At 45.6% G+C, this 22,460-nt stretch overlaps 1 protein-coding gene across 1 annotated transcript in view; it reads right to left on the bottom strand.

Moving 5' to 3' along the window:
* LOC147666764 (serine protease FAM111A-like) overlaps window positions 1–4,416 on the bottom strand; it is a 118,554-nt gene extending 114,138 nt beyond the window's left edge. The window contains exon 1 of the mRNA XM_086948896.1: window positions 4,350–4,416. The gene's annotated coding sequence lies outside the window, so the exon portion shown is untranslated. The remainder of the gene's footprint in view (window positions 1–4,349) is intronic.
* Between the last annotated feature and the right edge of the window lie 18,044 nt (window positions 4,417–22,460).

Below are 22,460 nucleotides of genomic sequence, written 5' to 3'. Positions count from 1 at the left end.
CAATTTGTCGCATTTATGCGACCTTACCCGGACCGGACCGTGTGGGCAGTTCTTCGCCTTCCTCCTTCCAGCGCCCGATCGTTCTCTTACTCCATGATTTTACCGCAGCAGTCCTGTGGGATTCCAGTCAGGACAGTAGGTCACTCAAGAGAGGTCCATTCAGAATAGGTGAAGTTCATTCAATCGGCAGCCGGACGAGGGCCCTCTCAAGGCAGGTATACTCCGATCATTTAGATGTTCACCTCATCGTCTGGATCTCTCTTACTGGACCTTATGTCACTGATGGACCCCGCGTTGGGACGCCAATTGTGGAACAGGAGCCCATATTACCATCGATGCCCAGGCTGCTGGCGCAAGACGCCTCTTAGTTCCCATTCTGAATAATTACCAAAATAAAGAGACGGGCGCTGGAAGCAGGAATCAAGAACAGAGTTTAATTCTCATGAGGAGAGCCTGTCATGTCAGACACGAAACAAGGTGCCATCGGGAGGTGCTCTAACAAGTGAGCTGAGACTCTGTCTTTTATACTTTACAAAACACTTGGCATTACAGTCACAGCATTGTGAAACAAAGAAAAGACAACCCCATAATCCTCGTGTCAATCCTACCCCACATGTGTTCACAATAGGGACCCTTGACCTGCTGATAAGAGAGGGGGCAATGACGCAGCTGAATGTTCCGCTGATTATTAGGATGTGTGCGCCTGATCGTAGCCCAGGGGGTGGGGAGGCCAGGATCAATAGTGGGTCCTTTGAAGAGGAGTGACTCCATACAATAAAGAGCAGTAAACAGTGTCTCCCGGCTTAGGCGATGGCCTCGGACATGTGTGGACAGTCCATCGCGGAGGGAGGGTTTGCTAACAGAGGGGTTATTCATGAAAGGAAAGGAGGTGTTGGTCAGGCGCGGCCGTGACTCCCAAGGACAGGGTCTTGCAGAGGAGGAAGGTTTATGACTTGTCCATGTGAGGGAGAAGGAGGGGGTCAGGGTGCGCGCAGGGTCAGAGTCGCACAGAGAGAGAGAGGTCTTATGACCCGTACATGAGAGAACAGGGGCAGTCAGATACAGCTGGGGGGCTATGTCAGCTGAGGCGAAGGATGCTTCTTCAAGAGGGAAATGGGGGGGGTGCCTGGGTCAAGTAGGAGGGTTGCCTTTCATAGCAGGGTCGCGCAGAGTGCTGGGTTTCATGGTCTATGCATGTGAGAGTGGGAGGGGGGTGCTCAAATGCGCGCAGGAGGGAAGCCAGTGATTCTAATGAGTGGGCAAGAGGCCAAGGTGCCTAAAATGGCTGTCATGTACATATGGGCACGGGCTTTTACTGGCGGAGTGATACGGTCAATATTTCAGGGTATACGTGGTGCCTACAGGGAGGGGGACGGGAGAGGGCAAATGAACGCTGCTTATGTACATCAATTTTTCTATTTTCCGCAAATGAACGCTGCTTATGTACATCAATTTTTCTATTTTCCACACTTCGGTGAGGACTAGGCTGGTGGGAGGTGCTCGAAAAAGCTAAACAGACAAAAGCCCGGCCGTCAACATTTGATGGAATGCACTGTGTACCTGGCGCCCTTGGTGCGGTTTAAAAAGTTGCGCAGTAATAGCAAACATTTCCACCCAGAAGGCGATGCATGACAACAACGGGGTGCAGAGTTGCGGGAGCTCTCAGACTGAAGCAAGATCCTCGCTACCATGGAGCAGCCATGACAATGTTTAGGATGACAGGGTTTCTGTGATATAAGTGTGCGCCTTCTATTTGTTTATTTTACATTGCAAGTTCAACATTTGGTGCCACTGCTGCTTATGGATTGCCTGCTGTGCATTCTGTGCTTCGGTGGAATTTACTGAGCCCGGCATCTATATTTGAGGACTCATGTGAGTTGCTTTCATGAGTTGCTTTGTCTGACACTAGTATCTATTGAGAACGATTTAAGTGGGTGCTTGGCCTCCCATGGCTAGTATGCAGGATTAGGGGTGGCTGCTATTGACTAGGCATTACCAACCAGTACAGAGGACAATACAGTGGTCCCGGGCTTTAAGTGGGCCGGGTCTGTCCGGGTCTGAGCACCGGCAGTTATTTTTAGGGCCCCTCGAAACGGGTCTCTATCGGGCTCTATTTTCGGGCCATGCAGAGGTAGTCCGTTTTCTTTTTCTTTTTTTCCACCACTATCGTTACACACATACATAAAGTATCAAGGTGCTTGCAGATCGTCAGGCCTGAGCACTTCAAGGTTAACCACTTAGGAACAAATATGCTTTAAGTTACTCCTTAAATTGATTAACAACTATTAGGAGGAATTATACTTCATTATTTTGCACCTAAAGCTAGCAAAGGCTCGCATTCTTTTCTTTGGCACAGCAAAATCTTTTAAAGTTGCTGCCGAGTGGGAGAAAAATGATTTGTGACCTTGCATGAATCCTGAACCCTAGCCTAAATACCATAGTGGGAGAGGCTGTAACCTCATTGCAGCAGCAACGTGTATCTAATCAGGGACTTTGCAACAACTGTTAGTGATCGTTTGTGTATTTTTATTTTAAGCAATTACATTTTTGGGGGCTAATTATGACTCAGGAGAGTGATTATTTCATTTTCTCTGTTCTCACTCTTTCACTTGCAGGTTTCATGGCTCCAGAAAATGACAAAACTTGGAATTCCCTCTCGACCCTCCTACCTGACATAGTCTCTCTGTCCCTCCAGCAACCACCATCTTTTGATGGTGCTTCAGAGCGGGAGAGAGATGACCTCGGATTCATTCTTGAACCACAGGCTGACCCCTTGATTGTGTGAGGCTGCACCCATTTACTGGCAGTCCCTTTCATGGGTGTAGGTACTTTGCAACAAATATGTATTGGCGCTCAGTGGTGCATAATTATTTTTAGGGATTGAATTTGTAGTCTTTGATTTCTGGCACAGAAGCTCATTTGGTTTTACACTGCTTTTTTTTCCATTAGCAGTCTTTGCCCCTTCCGACCTCTAAATGTATATCCTGTTGCTGACCTGTGCAATTGATGTAAGAAGGGGTGAAACAACGACAAAGAATCATTAACATGTACAGGGTCTTTTAAAGAACTGTGAAGTACTTGGGGCGGCTGTGTGTGTGCCAGGGAAACTGTCTCAGCCCGGGCTGTGACACACGACGGGGGGAGGGCGGGGGGGGGGGAGAGGGAAGGGAGGAGGGGGGATTTAGACCAGCCCCTACTTAGATGGCCACACCCCTTTGAGGTTTGCCCCGCCCCTTTTAGAGCACCCCCAGTTTTTATTTCCCGCTTAAAGTCCTGCAGTGGTCAGTTCAAACCGTGGACACAATACAAAATTGGTGACACTCGTCCTGAACTTTTACGCCACACTACTTTCAAATGTCACCAGCCGCCACTGGGTAGCACAAAGATATCCCTGAGTGCTCAGACTCTGACAGCCCAATGCACAGGCTTCTGTTCACAATTGTTGTTCAATCTGCCACAAGTGAGCGTATCAAAGCTTCCAAGTACAGGGTCTATCTAGGGTCGGCCTCCCCTTCACCGGGCGCACTCACACCCACCAGCAGGGCATCACCTGGCTGAATCATTCTGGCTGTCATCGGCTGTCATCGGCTGTCCCCCGCCTCTACTTGTTCCAGGCAGACTGTCCAGCCCACACCTCTCACCTTACCTTCTATATTGTCCTGGTGCCTGCAGCGCACTCTCGCAGCGCTGGACTTGTGGCTGTCACCGAGGCGGCAGCAGTGACCGGAAGTGAGGCAGACCTCACACCTCTGTGCCAGCGCCGTAGTCCCGCGCCTTGATCCTACACGCCTCGCGGCTCCTTCGCGCTGCTTTTTAAAATCCCAGCTGTAATGACGAACTGTTCTCCATCCCACGGTACAATCAGGTTTTACCCAACCAGATGCATCAAAGCACGCTAAGGGTGGTGCTATTTCTATGCAAACCACCTCTTGGTGCAAAAAAATATGCTATTTGATGTTCATCTTGCTTTATAGAATTCAGTGCTTGTTTTTTTTTTTTTACTGGGGATAAAGTGTCACTCAAAGTATCAGACAAGTCACACCTAATCAGACATGGACCCTGCAAAGGTCACTCACAGGGGACTCTGAAACCTCGGCAGTTATGCTGGCCTCTTGCTACATCGCTTCAGCAACAGTCAAGTAACAGCTCTTTCTCTGATGTCATTTAACGTTGTATTAGAGGAGCCTCGCACATTCTTTCTGCTGTCCCGGGTCCCAAAAGTCCTAGAGCCGGACTGGAGTACAGTACAGATGACTTTCCGAGAACGGGCGACAGGGAGCGGACGTCGGATTCAAAAACATTTTTTAAAGAGAGGTGTTTGTCGCAGCCAGAGAATCAATCGCCCTTACCTTTAGTTCTGGTACCAGAGATGTCTTGAGGCGGTGTGCGGCGCGAACCTTCGAGGGCGCTCCTCAGACTGTGAAGAGACTCTGACAGACGACAGCTGCGGGTTGGAAACCCCGCCACGGCGCCAACACCCCTATACTGCGATTTCAGCAAATATTACTTTTTACCGCTCTGCATTTCATTGGTTCAGCTTATCCTCGACATTTGACGGGTTGGTTGATATTCATAGATCAAACACGTCATGGAAATGCCTTCAGTTTCGATTCCTTGCTTGAGTGGGAAGCCCGCCACTGTTACTTTCCCGCCTCTCCTTGAACACACATATCACTGCCTTGGAGCACAGTGGCGTTCAAGCCCGCGCTTCAGTGTAGGTGAAAAGCCAAGCAAATTCACCTATTTGACTGCAACCCTCACCTGTGAGTACGGCTTCATTAAAACACAGGGAGCCCGCACTGCTGCAAAAAAAAAGAAAAAAGCACAAACTCACATGTATCTGCCGGATGTTTTCATACATTTTTTAAATCAGGAAACGTGTGATTTAGAAATCACGATTCTATTTGGAGAGATACAACAATAGATTTATAGAGTTGTGAAGGGCGAAGCTGACGAGTTTCTTCTTTAGGCGTTGTCTCATGAGATGTAATGGTCCTAAATCACACCCCACGTCGTTGTTCAGCGAGCCCATTTAAGTGCACAACAGTCAAATACATTAATTTTACACACAAATAGGCTGTGAAGTTTTTATGAAAAGATTTGCAAATATAAACATTGTTGTTGAAAAGCAACTTTCTCTAAAGAATCTTTACAGACCTGGCCACTTGCATCTCAATCATAGGGAACAATTTCTCAACATAAATGTGAGTATAATGGAATTACGGATGAGGTCGAGCAAGTAGGGCTCGGTTATCAATAACACCTGCATCCGAGGACCAGCTTTCCCGCTAGACCAAGTTGTGTGATTCTGGTCAACCCATGCTGTGCTCCTTATTGGAAGTACCTTCATGCTTTTGTGTCATTTTACAGAACTCCCAAGTTTTTAACATTCTAAGAGTGACTACTACTTTGCATATTCAATGACATCCCAGTTTTGGCACGACCCCATCACAACAATCTCACTGCTCAGTCCTGGACTGACCATTTCTGTAGTTTATATTCTGTAACCCCTTCTTCTAATGATTTGAACCTTGAACCAAGGATTGTCTCTGTTGACAAAAGCATAGTTGATCGTGAGTTCCTTTTTGATGTAGCAGATGTTTCATTATGCCCAGATGTAGAGGCAGAGCCCCATGAATGGATGGTATCACGGCAGACATCTTTTTGGCGGATTGAAGCGATTGGTCCAAGTATATTCTTTTATTGTTCAATGACTTTGCTAGGGGCGCCCCCCACCCAATTCTTGGAAGGGTGCGAAGGTTATACCGATATATAAGAAGGGGACAGATCTCTTTCATTGATCTAAAGGCCAATCAGCCTGATAGATGGTGCACAGAAAATCTTTGCTCTTTCGGTTTTGTGTAAGATTGAGCACTAGATAACTGCTAAAGCCATTTTATCCCTTGTTGAGGTGGGTTTTAGAAAGAAGACATCTACGATGCATCAGGTATTTTGTGTCTTTTAATTTATTGGAAGATTGTTGAGGTCAGCAGGGGCAATTTGTACGTTGCCTTCTTCAAACTCAAATCTGATTTTGATTTGGTCCCACGCCGTAGGCTATGGCAGATCCTGGACGATATGGGCATTCCCAGGAACCTTTTGAGTCTATTGATCCACCTACATGAGGGGAATTATGCTCAGGTCCGCTAGGGTATTCAGGGTCAGGTGACTGAGCAATTTCCAATAAACAAAGGTGTTCACCAAGGTTGCATACTATTGGCGCCCAACGTATTTTTTGTTACAAAGAATTAATTGTAGGAACTCCAGACATAGCCGTGAGGTATAACATAAGTAAATGTTTATTTATGCTTGGATGGAGGATGGTAGTTACAGGATGGTAGTTCAGGTCCTTAGATAGGCTTCTAGTTACAGGAGCAGCATCCATGCCGCTCAGCCGACAATCTCTCTCAACTGTCTCTCTGTCCACACAACCAGGCACTCCAACATTCTACTCTCTCATCAGCATTCTAACATTCCACACACACAACACATTCATACTGGCTGAGCAGCAGGGAAAGGAAATCAAGGTACAACACACCCCCTCTCCTTGGGAACACAATAAATAAAGATGATTACAACATTGCATTATAAAAGAACAATACAAGAGAAATATGCAATGTATCAAATGGAGATAACTAAATAAAGATCATACAGATAGAATTACAGCATAGAGGAGAAACAAACAAAGTGCAAATGATAGCTGCAAATATAGGAGAACAGTGGATAGGATTATGAAAGAGAAGTATGAAATAAACACATGAAAACTCCAAATATACAAGAACAAAGAAAGGGAAGGATTATACACTTCCCAACAATATTAACAGAAAATAGAAATTCCACAGTTGTAACATTGGGCAGGACTGGGAGAATGGAGGGCACCAAGGTAGTGTAAATCCCTAACCATTCACCCCCTTCTACACACCACAAATTCTAGATAAAACCATTCGCAGTAGTAATATCATGCAGGACAGGGAGGGGGACATCAAAGAGATGTAAATCACAAGCCAAAAGTAAGAGGTGAACAGCACCTGAACAACTTCCTAGGTGAGTCAAAAGTAAAGGGTAAACAACCCATCGCATAAAATTCCATAAAGGCACAAATGTATAGGGTGCACGACCCATCCCACAAAATTCCATAAAGGCTCAAAAGTATAGGGTACATGACCCATTGCACAAAATTCCATAAAGGCACAAAAGTATACGGTACACGACCCATCGCACAAAATTCCATAAAGACACAAAAGTATAGGGTACACAACCCATCACACAAAATTCCATAAATGCTCAAAAGTATAGGGTACACAACCCATCGCACAAAATTCCATAAATGCTCAAAAGTATAGGGTACACGACCCATCGCACAAAATTCCATAAAGGCTCAAAAGTGTAGGGTACACAACCCATCGCACAAAATTCCATAAAAGCACAAATGTATAGTGTACACGACCCTTCAACACACACCTAAGTAAAGCGAAACCCCACACCCTACAAGATCAGGGTAAATAAAAAGAAACAAACTAGACTCATTCCCAAGCATCGGGCAACACATATGAGCTAGTAATTACTGATGATATCACAGCAAATATGGCTTGATAACATCACAGCAAACATAACCAAAATCAAAATAGGATTGGCACAAATAACAGAACAATTAAAACCAGCAATACATATCACAATTTAGCAGCAGAAAGTCAGTTTACATGACACACATCATCAAAAATGAAAAGGTAAGCTTAGAAAATACCCAGCAGCAGCATGGTACTGTAACTTAAAAATACTTATACACATACAGTATACAAGCATGAATAAAGATGAGAACGCATAGAACAACTCCAGAACACACTCAAGCATCAATACTGAGGCAGCCATGATGAGCGATGTCTCACACGAACCCACAAGTATTGGATCTTTGTTCAGAAACGGAAAGAAATACTTGCTTAAACTCACACTCTCAGAAGTGAGATAATCTACAGCTGGTTACAGATGGAAGAATCCAGCACCCACACACTATTGACCGGTTCCAGATAGCACAGTGCTGTACTCCTCTAATAAATATAATAAAATGCTTGAACACATAGCAGTGCAACAGTGTTCCCTACCTGTTGCAGAGTCCTGGTAATGCAGGCTGTAGACACTAAAACTGACTTCCAGATTGTCACAGGTCAGCAGAGCAGTGTTATGATAATCCCTTTCTGTTATAGCGTCTCAATAAAGCAAGCTGTAGACAATATAACTGTACTCACGTTCTTCGCCATAAAGAAGATTACCAGAATAATGAAGTAGTCCTCAGTCAAGAATTGAAGAAGTTCTGTTAACCAATCTTCGCTGCAGGTATTTCCAGCAGCTCCCGCTGACAGCGTTGTGAAGGGAAGCCTCGGATATCCAAGATGGTGGCACGTAAGGAAGAACAGTGTCAGGTGGTTCACAGCAGGTGTTGTTGAGAAGTAATTATGAAGCGGTAGAAGTTCTAAAGTACGTTTATTATTACAGCCCCACACAGGTGGAGAAGCATGGGTCAGCTTAACATCAGTTGTGACAGGTGATGTCACTCGGGTGAACTCCCGGAGCAAATAGAATGTTAGGGGAACCAATGGGGAAGGGAAGACATGGGAAGCTCACGCGCAGGGAAAGGGAAGGAACCACGCGCTGGGCACAGGTGGTGAAGTGCATGAGAAACAACACATCTTCCTCTCTTGAGGATTTTGACAACTGAGCCACGGAATGTGATGAACAAAATCAAGGGAGTACATAAACTGGTGAACAATTAGTCACAGATAAAATCATCCAAGCGTTTTGGTCTGCGGATGGTTCTACCAAACCTTCCTGATACCGACGGCAGGTTAGGTGCACATTCGGTGTCGGAATGGGAATCATGGCTAGTTCTGCCAAACCTGCCACTGAACCTGTGACCGTCAGATGCAACTTCAGAGTCAGAATGTGGGTCATCGTGACTACTCCGATTACATGACGAAGTGCTGGGATAGACACCAACAGACTGGTCTGACGATTGACCATCATCTGAGTCAGAGTCAGGTTGGACATCGTGTGTGATGTCATTTCTAGACAAGTTATTATTTTCAACACAAGCCCTATCCACATCCACCCACAGATCATTGTTAACTGTAACCTGTTGCTGTAGGTTGTGAGTCTTGCTTCCTGGATGATATTTTGCCAATCTGCTCATGTGCCATACTTTCCCATCACTGAGTCTTGCTGCATTGTTAAACAGTTCATCAATGTAAAGAGGGGCAGTGAACCTGCTATCTCCTTTCTTTACTTTTTTTCCCAAACAAACTTTCACAAGGTCGCCGACTTTAAATGCATGTTTCTTGGCACTGTGTTTTGAATCATACCACTCCTTGTAGTATTTCTGAGCTTTGATAATGTTATTCCTGATGTTTTCTGGTGACCATTCAATTTGCTTAGATTTGGACATCCACCCCAGGTCGATGCTTAAAGGCTGTCTGCTTCTCATGAGAACAAATGGTGCAGTGCATGTGCTGGCACACGGAGATATCCTGAATGCCCAGATGAGTTTGTAAATTTCTTCCTCCCAGTTTTGATTTGCGTTTCTAGAAAATTGTATATGTCCCTTCAAGACACGGTTGAATCGTTCCGTGAGACCATTACCTTCTGGGTGGTAAATTGAAGTGGTGTGATGAGTGATACAGTTTCTTGCTAGGAACGACTTGAAGGCCTCTGAGCAGAATTGCGGACCATTGTCTGTGAGTACTGATTTTGGTAATCCTTCACTCAAAAACAGTTTGTCCAAGAAATTAATGAATTTTGAGGTGTCTATTTCATCAACTATTTTGATTTCTGGCCACTTGGAGAAATGATCTATCGCCACTAAGATGTACTTGATTTCACCATCATGTCCTTCGATGGGCCCCACTATGTCTAAGCCCAATTTCTCCCATGCCATTAGGGGAGGTTGAATTGGAGAAAGACTGATTTTTGAAGTTTTGAGGGTTTTGTCGGAGTCGCAGCATTCTACACAGTTCCTGACCTGGACCTCAATTTGTTTGTCAATACCTGGCCACCAATAACTTGACCTGACTCTCTGCTTAGTCTTGGTGATGCCAAGGTGGCCTATGTGGCACAATTTAAGAATTTTGTCTCTGAGTGTGACTGGGGCAATTGCTTTACCTATTCTGTACAACACACCATTTTCCCAACTGAGTTCATTTCTTGTTTCCCAGTATGGTTTGATATTGTCATGTAGGTTGCGCTTTTCTGGCCATGCAAAGTTGACGAATTTGCATACTTCTTGCAACGTTGAATCACGCGACATGTGTTGACTCCATTCTTCCGCAGATATTCCATCCAGGTCAGTGTTGAAGAGCAGAGCTACTTTCTCCTGCTCTTCTTGTGTGGCCATGCTTTCAGCGTGAGGCAGAGGCAGTCTGCTGAGGAAGTCTGCAATTTTATTTTTCACCCCAGGCCAATATTCCGCCGTGTAGTTGTAATCCAACAGCTTGATTGGCATTTTGCTCAGTCTTGGTGAAGCATTTTGTAGGCCTGAGGCAGATAGTATCTTGATCAATGGTTAGTGGTCTGTGCGAAGATGGATTTCGTATCCCCACACATACGCTCTGAAGTAATTGAGCGCCCATGAACAGGCCAACATTTCATGCTCAATTACCGAGTACTTTTCCTCAGCTGAGGTGAGGGACCTGGAGGCAAAGGCTACAACCCATTCTTGGTTAGATGAGTCCTTCTGGGCTAGAACAGCACCAATTCCCTTGTTGCTTGCGTCAGTGGTTAGATAGATTTCTGCTTTGGGATCAAAACCTTTGAGAAAAGGTGCCTCGCTGATTTCCTTTTTGATGGTATCAAAGGTGACCTGACAGTCAGATGACCAGACAAACTTAGTTTTATTTTTTAGTAATTGTCTTATACTGTAGGTTTTTTCTGAGAAATTCCTAATGAACTTGGAGTAATACTCCGTCAAGCCAAGAAAAGCTCGTACATCTTCTTTGCTTGAGGGACACGGAGCATTGAGGATAGCGTCCACTAACCCTTGTTTGGGTTTAATACCATCCCGGCTGATGGTGTGCCCAAGGCAAATCACTCTGTCTTGTGAAATTTTACATTTGTCTAGTTCTACAGTTAAACCATGCATTTTCAATTTGTTAAAAACTTGCCTAAGGCGTGTGTCATGTTCCGATTGGTTGCTACCCATGACCAGAATATCATCCTGGAAAAACCTGATGCCATCAACACCTTCCAGAATGGATGTCATGACCCTTTGGAAAAGTGCTGCAGCAGAGGCTAAGCCAAAAGGTACCCTGGTAAACCGACAACAACCAAAGGGTGTGATAAAGGTTGTGAATTTTTTACTGTCAGTGTGTAGTGGAATTTGGTGGTATGCGGATTTCAAATCCAAAATGGAAAATACACACATATCATTTGTTGCACTAAACATTTCACAAATACGTGGCAAGGGGTATTGATCTACAATAATGTTCTTATTAAGGTCCCTTAGATCAATGCAAAGTCTAATTTTCCCATTCGGACGTTTAACAACAACCAAGGGGGAAACCCACTCCGCAGATTCCACCTCTTCTATAATACCATCCTTGACAAGTTTGTTTAACTCTGCTTGAACATCATCCCTCACTGACACTGGTAGATGTCTTACCTTGTGAATGCAAGGAACAGCTGAATCTGTTAACTCAATTTTATGTTCGAAGCTGTTTAGAAGACCAACTTTACCTGAGAACACTTCTGGAAAGTCTTTTAGTATTGCTATTTTGCAAGAATCATTAATAGACAACACTGGATCGGCACTGTTTGGATCAAGCATGAAACCAAGATCAGCTTGGTCACTCCAACCAAGGACAGAATGTCCTTTCCTAGCAACAAAAAGTCTGCAGATTGCTCTCCTGTCTTTAAATTCAAATTCCAGATCGCGAGTTCCTAAGAATTCTATGTTGTTTCCCGTGTAGCTTCAAGCGATGACCTTTGATTTTTCAAGAGTTGAGCCAACTTTATCCGAGAATTGCTTCCACACATTTTCATTTATAATCGTGAAGGGAGAACCAGAGTCTGCCATCAGATTGACTGTCACACCACCCAATTTTACATCACACATGGGTTTTTTCTTCTTAGTCGGCGTGAGTTCCAACACGTCATATTCAATTGAGAAGACATAACTGACGCTGTCGGAGTCAGAATACTCAGAATCTTCATCTGTGGTATCACTCTCTTCATGAATTTGTCGGACTTGTCTGTTTTGTCTATAAATTTTCCTGTTGCATGCTTTAGCGATGTGTCCAGTCATTCCACATGACAAGCATTTTTGATGTATAGCCGGACACCTTTTAAAATCAGCTAAATGGGTTGGAGACCCACAGCGATAACATCTAAGTTCGGCGAACTCATTGTCTCTGGTACTACCACGCCTTTCACTGCTTTGTCTTGGTTTGCTTGGTTCGTTTCTTTTGTGATAGTCATGTCTCATTTCTTTCTTATTCCCTTTGTGCTTTAGTTTGGTTGCATTAGAGGATCTTATAGCTTTAACTTCCACTGGTTCATCCATAACTGCCTTTGCACATCTGCCAGTGAGTTCAGCTTTCTTGACAAGAGCAACAACTTCTTTCAACGAAGCCTCTCCGTTAACCCAAAGTTTATCCTGGATATTGGGGTTGCTCGCGTGCATAATTATTTGATCACGCACAAACTCTTCTTGCAGTGCTCCAAATCTGCATGTCAAGGCTAAGTTGTTCAAGGCCGCAACATAATCTTCAATGCTTTCATCTTTCCCTTGCTTTCTTCTTGAGAATTTGTACCGGTCAACAGCCACACACACAATAGGCGAGAAGTGGTCATCTAGATCATCTAAGGCATGCTGATAAACGTCATCACCAGTTCTTACTTTCTTCTCTATGTTGTTATAGGTTTTCACACCGCCAGGCCCTAAACAGTACAACAGCACTTTTTTTTTCTTCACAACTGTGAAATCATCATCTTCCACTGTCTCAATATAATTAATGAAGTATTCTTTCCACTCTTTCCAAGGCATGCAAGGTGCACCTTTGAGAGGTAGGAACGCTTGTGGTTGTGAAAGGTTTAAAGAACTAAGAGCACACATGGCGGTAGACAAATTATTGGCTCAAATTCTCACAGTGATACGTTCTAATGTGCTTGTGAATGTCACTTATTTTCTCTTTGTGAATTGTCCTTGGCTGTCACTAGGTTTGCACAGCACAATAAATTTCACTAGGTTTGTTTTTTCTTCACAGTCATACGTTTGAAGATGCTTGTGAATGTTACTTGTATTGCTCTTAGTGAATTATTCTCAGCTGTCACCTTCCAGGCTTCTGCCTTGTCACTTTGGATCGAAATGGTCTAGAGTAATATGTTTATCTCACTTTGTTTTACTGTATAATATCAGTCTTATTCATGGACACTTTATACAAAATTTCAGGAATGCAGGGCGTCGGCCGGGCTCGAACACTAGGCTTGAACAGCACAGTCAATTCACTCGGTTAGTTTTTTTTTTTTTAAATGGCCGCCAACGCTGTGTTTCAGTGACGTCACGCGTCACCGAGCATGCGCAGGTGTGATGAATTTTGAGCGCGAACACAGCTGACAGGGATTTCCTCGAAGAATGCGTATAGCTGACGCATACACAGCTGACAGAAATTTCAGCGCGCAAGCTCAACAACTGCTTGGAGACAACGTTGAACACCCTGAGACGGCTCACAATAACAGGAAGTCCCAAATGCCGTTCGGCCCTACCTCCGTGAAACGCCACAGCTGTCACGTCATGAGACACTCAAATCTCGGCTGAAGTAATTGGCATCCACATACCACGACAGTTCGGTGATTCTCTCCTCATCCACTCATGACGATAAGGCACTGGTACCGGAATTCCTACGGTAAGAGAAACTGTCCGATCTTCGAGTAGAATACCGATTTCATCAGCATTTAAATCCGTCAGCTGTTTCAGCATGTACCCCGGTGTGAGGCTGTAGTTCCGCTGGTATCCGCTCCTCGTTGCCACTGTTGAGAAGTAATTATGAAGCGGTAGAAGTTCTAAAGTACGTTTATTATTACAGCCCCACACAGGTGGAGAAGCATGGGTCAGCTTAACATCAGTTGTGACAGGTGATGCCACTCGGGTGAACTCCCGGAGCAAATAGAATGTTAGGGGAACCAATGGGGAAGGGAAGACATGGGAAGCTCACGCGCAGGGAAAGGGAAGGAACTACGCGCTGGGCACAGGGGGTGAAGTGCATGAGATACAACAGGTGTGTACTCCTGCGACATCGCACAACATCATAGGACTGCTGGAACTCCAGGCATTAATTACGCAAGGGCCTCACGCGACACCAGCAGGTGCTGACTCTGAGCTCTCAGCGCCGTTTTAAATGCCGCTTAGGGTAACGGCCAATGGACGACAAACCTTAAATAAAGGTTAAAAACTCACCAATACCCAATGGTGGAGATTACGTTTGGAACATTAAAACAAAACTATTAAATTACTCCTAATCATAAGTAGATTTTAGGTTGCTTTATTTAATAACAGCACGGCAACACATCTATCCAGATGTAGACTCCAGGCGCAACTGAAGTCTCTCACTGGATATAATCACAGAGGTTCCAAATGGAGCTTAGAATAATAACTGAACAATAACAAGGCACACGCACAGAGTGTTAACATGAACAAAGTAATTTAAAGAAACAGAGGATGAAATGCAACAAAAACATTATCCAAACAGTTTCTGATGTTGAAGAAAAGGACAGATTGCCGCTACTGGCTCCTAAAAAGTAAGCAGTACCTTGACTAATCACAAAATCCCTTCAATTTATAAAGTACCTGCAGCAAGGAACTGATGATTGTTTGATGTCTTGCCAGTGTCTGTATATGCTGATACATGCCCCAACAGTCACTGTAGGTCGCTGCTCAAATAAAGGTGCCAGTCAGAGAGTAGTTAGGTGCAGTGCCAATCTTTGTTGAAGCCAGGTCCAGATTTTGGTAGAAAGATGTCTGAAGGTTTGCCAGTCTTTTTGCCGGTCTTTAAAGTACACTGGTTAGTACCAAATTGATGTTAAAAATCTGTAGGTGGAGGGCGTGGCTGGGCAAGATGGCCAATCGGACGCAGACCATCTCGGCTCCCGGTCCACGCGCTATTCCGGGTCAGATTCTGACGGCTATCTGAGGCTAAAACTGCCGTAAACAGATCCTACCTGCAGCGGAGGATGTGGGGCATCAGCTGAGTCCATTCTATTGCCCCAGGAGTGCCTGGACCGCCCCATTCTGCCCTGTCGGCGTGGTGTAAGATGGGGGCCGGAGTCCTGCCGAGAAGGGAGGCACCCCGGTTCTTCTACTAGAGGTATGTAATGTTATGTTATGATTATTTATTACGCGCGCAGCTGCTCCAGCGAAGGAGCGTCCTGGCGCGAGACAAGGTAACAACATAACACAGCTAAAAAAGTGATGGACTAGAGATACAATGAATTAAGGAAATAAAAAGGTCTTGACCGCCCAGCGAAATGAAGAAAGATCGTCAAGGGCACGAATCTTTGAAGGGAGGGAGTTCCACAACGCCGCAGCCCGTACTCAGAAAGAGCGGCCACCAGCACGGCAGAGCTTAAACCGGGGGGCTACTGCAAGTTCAAGATCCGACGACCGTAGGGGGCGAGACGGCACATAAGGTGATAGGAGATTCAGAAGGATCTGCGCAGAGGAGCCCTTGAGGATCCTATAGGACAAACAGAGCACTTTGAATTTATTCCTCTGCTTAATCGGCAGCCAATGGAGGGTGTAGGAAGATGCAAGGAACCGCGGGAGCGCAGAGTATTGGCAGTAGAGCAAAACCTAGGTAGGCCCACCACTGCTCTAGCGGCGGCGTTCTGCACACGTTGCAGGCGAGTGACTTCGGCCTGGTTTATCCCTACCAGAAGGGAGCTGGCATAATCAAGCCGAGAGATCACTGTCGCCTGCACCACAAGCTGCCTGGTCGTGGCGTCAAAGAATTTTAGCACAGGTCTTAAGCCACGCAGGATTCCAAAACAACAGGCAGCAGTTCTCTTTCTGTGGCAGACAAAGCTGAGGGCCGGATCTAGCCACACCCCGAGATTTTTTATTTCCGAAACCGGACCGGAGTCGGGTGGGGCCCAGCTCGGAGGGCCACCACATATCGCCCCAGAGCTCCGCTTGCTTGTCCGTATGGGCACCGGACTTTCTATAATTGCAGCAGCGACTTGACCACCACATCGGTATGCCCGTAAACACTCGCGGCGGCTTGTTCCTGGGAGCGGAGGGGATCGCGGTACTTTCCATTGCTTATGCCTGACCTAACAATGGCGGCTGCACTTCACTAAATGGCAGCGGGCATTGTCGCTTGGATGCCTGGGCTCGCAGATTCCTGCATCTGCCATACCGGACGGCGCCCCTGGGGGTGTGAGTCATGGCTTCCTCTTTGCAATCACCGTGGAACCGACGACAGCCTCCAATTACCCGGGGCCCAATGGATAGTGCTCCGCATCATTAAGCATCAACCCACGTCGGTCAATCCTGCATCTGCTGCACGTATTAGTGACTAGAGGACACCTACTCTCCCTAGAGACCTCTCCTTCCTCTCCTTCCTATCTCCCCCCTAACTGTGTTGGGTGCAGATCACGGACTTCACCATATCCAACGCAGTTACTCAATAGAACAATTGTGGACAGACCTAACGGACTGTCTGACCTCCCTCCAACACGATGTGGACTCTGTGGGCATTAGAGTGCTGGACCTGGAGGCGCATCATCAGGAGCAAAAACAACTCTCTACCGAACTATGCAATGATATCCGTGCCCTCAAGAATCAGTTGTAACAGACTGGCTTAAGGCAGAGGAGCTCGAAAACAGAGCGCGGAGGGAGAACATACGTGTCAGAGACCTGGAGGAAGGCGTGGAAGGGCCGGACCTAGTGGCTTTTATAGAGGGACTGCGGAGATCCTGAGTCCCCAGATCCTCAAAATAAAGTTGGACACCGGGTGGGAAATGCACAGAACGGCGAGGAGAAGAAGAGACCCTGCGACATCTTGGCGAAATTCCACTCCTACAGAGTCAAGGAAACAGTACTCCAGGCGGCCAGGGCGAAAGACTCCATCTCCTTTCAGGGTCACTCTTGACCATCTACCAGGATGTAGCGCTGTCTACTCTGGCACGGAGACAATTGTTCAGACCGGTCACCACTAAACTGCGAAATGACAAAATCAGGTACCGGTGGACATACCCGTTTGGATTCAGTTTGGAGTTCCAGAACAAGCGCCGCCACATTACTAACTCAAAGGAACGTTTGGATCTTCTGGGCCTCCCCTCCGAGGAGGATGGCCCCACCGAAGGCAAAAATGGAGACCCTTCCCAAGGCCCAACGTCTGCTTCCACCTGGTCGATGGGTTCGCGTAGGGGTTGCCGATGAACCCTTAAAGATTGCAACATGGGAGTTGAGCGGTATATCGCCTAAACCAGGACTGGGCTTCACAGCCCTATGAACAATCATCATTGAGGCCGACGTTTCTGGATATATCCAGTGGCAGCAGATACATACCTACTTCTGCCCTGCAATCCCCCACTTTTCACACTCTCCGGCTGCCCCTGTTTCGGGGCTCCAGTCACCTGTTCAAGATGTGGGGAAGTCACGGACTAGGGTGGCTCCATATGTAAGAACAGTGCTGTTTCCATGTTTATAAAGTAAGGCGGGATTGGAACCTAGTACCATAATTACTTTTAGATATATACTGTTATCTGGGGTCCTGCTATGTGTTTTATTCTCCATTTCAGAAAACCTACCTTTGTCATTCTCCTAGACATGGATCTGTATTATGGCCTACTTTCCAGCCGCACAAAGATGTTTTTCATATGAGAATGTTACCAGGATGGGCGTTATCGGGTTCCTCGGACCTGTTGTCCCCCCTGGTCCTTGAGGTGGCGTTTTAGACCCACAAAGGGGACCTAGTAGTAGTTTTTGTATTGTATATTTGTTCATGTTTGTTTTCACCTTTTTGGGGGTTAAGGGGCCGGAGCAGGAGGGACGTGGTGGTGGCTTTTTAACAATTGACTGTTGGGGTTCTCTGACATTTGCAAACTCACAGTTGATGCAACATGGCACTGCACACCCCCTTGGAGACAGGCGAAGACCTGGAATATGGTGGGGCTGCTGGGGCTCTTAAGGAAGTTTAGTTTTTCCCTCTAGCATAATGCCGATCACTATTGGAACTTGGAACGTTAAAGGTCTTAACTCGTCCTAAAAGTGCCAAAAGGTATGGAAGTACATTATCGATCACCATCTTGATATAGTAGCCCTACAAGAGACGCACTTAGCCAGGGCCGAGGACACGCGCCTTAGACACAAACACTATCTACGAATTTATATATCCTCAGCTCACATGAAACATAGATAAGTGGGGATCATGTTCCGTTCTTACATACAATTCCAACCACTCGAAGTTCATGGTGATAAAAATAGCAGCTGGGTTATGGTCAAGGGGCGTTTGAGAGGGAAAATATGTACTTTTGTAGCAGTGTATGCCCGTAATACTGGACAGACAGTTTTCTTACACAAGCTAACGGACTTTGTAGAGAAACCAATGGTCCTAATGGGCGACTTCAATCTGATCTGGCAGAATGATCTGGATAGCACGCACGCACACCACTCAAGACATGGGCTCCTTCTCCATGGACACACAACAGCGCATGCATAACATGGGCCTTCTAGACGCTTGCAGGACTCTCTACCCACAGACCCGAGACTACACCTTTTATTCTCATGTCCATCGTAAGTATTCTCGGCTTGATTACATTTTTATTAGCCAATCCCTGCAGGGTGCCCTACAAGAGGCCAAGATATTCCCCCTTTCAGTATCAGATCATAGCCTACTTTCTATGTGTCTTTCTTGGTGTGGGAACGCTTTGACGACTTCCAGGTGGCACTTCCCGATGTTGCTTGCACGGGACAATGAATCCTGTACCAGGGTAATCAACATATGAGGCTTTATTTAACCCGTTCCATTCTCATGACGAGCTCAGCTCATCATGAAGCTCGGCCGTGCTGTGTTTATGACAAGCTGAGCTCATCACGACCGTTGCGCCGCGCCCACATGGGTATGATTCCCTTGCTGGAACGAGCTCAGCTCGTCATGAGCACAGTGCCACTGTGCTGCATGACGAGCCAAGGTCGTCATGAGCACTGCGGGGCTGCGCGTGCCCCTCTCCCCCAGCACAGCAGGGGAAATAGCCCCGCGGGGCAGAGGTTAAGAGACTTGGCTGCTGAAACCGCACCCATGCACGTCCAGCCATTTATAGAATAACAAGAGTATACATTTGCCTGGTGTAGTCAAGAAGACCGCAAAGAACAAACAATCCCATTATTGGACAACCTCAAAGTTTCCACATAAAGGGCATCTAAGAAAACATTCACACCAAATAAGAACAGAAATAACTTCCCAAATACACAACCCCAGATGGTCCCCATCAGGTCCATGATAAAACCCCTGGTTTTGTTCCACAGCCATGTGTTTGAAGAGTGTAATACAGCTACAGGAAAGGAGCATGGAAGTAGCTCAAAGGTTATGTCACATGGTAAAGAGAGTCCTCAAGCCTTTCTGTCGGGAGTTTCCCATGAGAAGGAGGCGTTTGCCTTTCATGTGGAACTTAAAGTTGATGAGGACTTCCACAGATCTCTTGTGGAGGGATGGTTTTCTCAAGTGCAGTGGGTTGGGGTGGGGCATTGAGAGTCCATGGTTTGTGAACCAGGCCAGAGTCTCAAACGTTTGGACTCAAAACACATTAGAAGGTCCTCTCTGTGCTCTTGTTATCCATGGTGAGGGACGGTAGCTAATGCTTCTGGGCTGGTCATTTTAAAATAGATTAGGAAGATTTATTTTTTCAGATTGAGGGCTTCCTGCATGCGACTGAGATGGAGGACTTACTATAGCCTTGTTGTAGGCTCCCTTGTGTGTCTTGCAGCATTCTCCATACTGTTCAGACAGTGGCGTGTGGCAATGACGTGCACAGTAGAGTTTGGCCAGTGTTTCAGAAAATCTCTCAGTCGACGATTTCAGCCCAGTTTGACATTTTTCCTCAATTTGAGGTAGCCGATTTGTTGAGGATGTCACTAATGTTGTGGTGATAGCAATTTAAGGAAAAATAGGCCCCCTGCTACAAAATAACTTGCACCAAGGCAGGGATTGTATCAACAAACTGCAAAAAAGTCACAGGCAATTATTTACAAACACAAACAAGTTAGAGAGCTCCTACATGGACAAACAGAGACATACATGTTGACACAAACATGGAAAAGTAATGTTTATTATTATTATAGGTAGAAATATCACTGTTTCTCTATGGATAATTATTTCAAGAAGAATACATTATGGTTGTTTAAACACATTTCAATCGCATGACATACTCATGCTCACACATATCCATATGTGCGTCCACTTCAAACACCCCTCATACTAAATACCATTCGAAAGTGAATTGTAATTAATATAATATAATATAATATATTATATAAATACATCACATAATAGAACGTTTTATTGTCTGATGCAACAGAGGTCACTACACACTTGTGGCCCAAAACATATTTATATGTATCTAATGCTGAGGTGCACTCATGCCAGCGAGAGCTGATAATATTTTATTTGGTTGTAAATTCTCCCATTCATATTATGTTGTTGCGGTTGCTTAGTGTTCGGTTAGGATTATCCCAGCTGCTTGGTATAAATCTGTCAAACATGTTTGATAGCAAAACAGATGACTTCGCCATGAATAGAGATTCATCCTTGACATCTTGCTTGAGGGTCTTTTAAATTGACTGTGAGAGTGTTCTGCATGCAAACGTTTGCTTAGATGTCCGGCGAAGCGATACTTCGCTTTGAGACGAGGCTGATGGCAAAAAACTTTCGAGGTGGTTGTTTTTGTTAGAATTACGTTGGACAGTCATTTTGCTCCTCCTAAAATGTGTGTCTTTTGCGACATCGAAGGAGTTTATTTGTATGCAGGCTAGGCGTTCCCTAAGCCATGTAGAACTGACGCAGTGAAATTTATATTTCACTGCGTCACTCTACGCCTTCAGTGCGTCAAAATCCCTACGGCTGCTCAGAACAGGAATGACCCATGGCTTTTTGTATGGGACTTACATTTGTATTGTGACACATTGCTGGATTTGCGTCACTCCAGCAATGCGTCATTTTTGTGCCAACAGATGTGTCAGTATTTCTGACACATCTGTTAATCCTTGCGCCATGGAGCACTGTATTGTAAATACAGCGCATCCATATTGGCGCAAGGACGCGCTGATGCAAGGAAACGGATGCTTCTATGCAGATGCGTCAGTTCCTTGTAAATCTGCCCCTGCGTCTTTTTAGAAAGGCCATCTTGAGTCTTACCTTGAAGTTTCTTCAGGAGAAACATCCAGGTCACATACCAGAGAACTGCTCCATGTGGGCTCTGCAAAGTGGGTACCGGCATCAACTCTTGTGAAGTTGCTATTTTTGGTAATCACGCACTGAGAGCGGGACACATAAATTACTATGAGTGTGCTGTGCTGATATGTAAAAAAAGGTAAGCATTGAGCAATGTTTAAAGAGGTGTTGTGTTATGTTGTGGATTTTTTTCGTTAAATTACCTGTATTGTTATAGCACACTTTGGCCACTGGTATGGCGTCAGTGCGCTTCTTTAACACAAAATGTTTCACATCGTTCATGGTCACACCCGGGGTTGGACTGGCTGTAACAGGCATCAGGCATTTCCTCGAGAGGCTGGAAGGGTGGGGGCCGATTCTGCAGCTGTGGGGACTGGTTTTGTTACTGGGGGCCGTTTTTTCACCAGTACTGCAATAACAACCCCCAGTAAAAGATGCAGCAAGTATTTACAGTCTCCCTACTGGGCCAGGCAGTGCTTCACTAGGGGCTGGTGTGAGAAAATTGCCAGGGCTGCTTTGGGTTCCAAGTCCGGCCCTGGTCACACCTACACAATATATAACCGGTGCTTTGAAATGAAGTATTACAAATAATGGGCCTCATTTATGAAAAGTGACGCATCGCTGCGAGAAAACAGCGATGCGTCACTTTTCATTACACCCTCCTTGCAACATGCTGGATAAATCATATTTAGAGTACGACGCGTCATGTCGCAAGGAGTTACTGATACGTCAGTATTTCTGATGTATCTGTAGGCGCAAAATGACACATTGCTGGAGTGTGTCACAAAAGTGACACAACTCCAGCAATGGGTCATTCAACATGGGCAAGTCCCATGTTAAATGTGCCTGCGTCAAATTTCGTCCTTCAAGTGGCGCAGTGAAATCTTATAGATTTCACTGCGTCTCTTCTACGACCCTTTCTTGTGATAGTGCGCGCAGGTCACCCGACTACATAATTACCATACTCACCTGGGCCCATAATCAATTAACATATAACTTAATCAGTTAACCTTTGCTCTACTACCAGATATT

Source organism: Lissotriton vulgaris, unplaced genomic scaffold (assembly GCF_964263255.1).
Source record: "Lissotriton vulgaris unplaced genomic scaffold, aLisVul1.2 SCAFFOLD_3207, whole genome shotgun sequence".
Classification (NCBI taxonomy): domain Eukaryota; kingdom Metazoa; phylum Chordata; class Amphibia; order Caudata; family Salamandridae; genus Lissotriton; species Lissotriton vulgaris.
The sequence above is the reverse complement of the archived record's forward strand: the minus strand, read 5'-3'. Positions and strand labels throughout refer to the sequence as shown.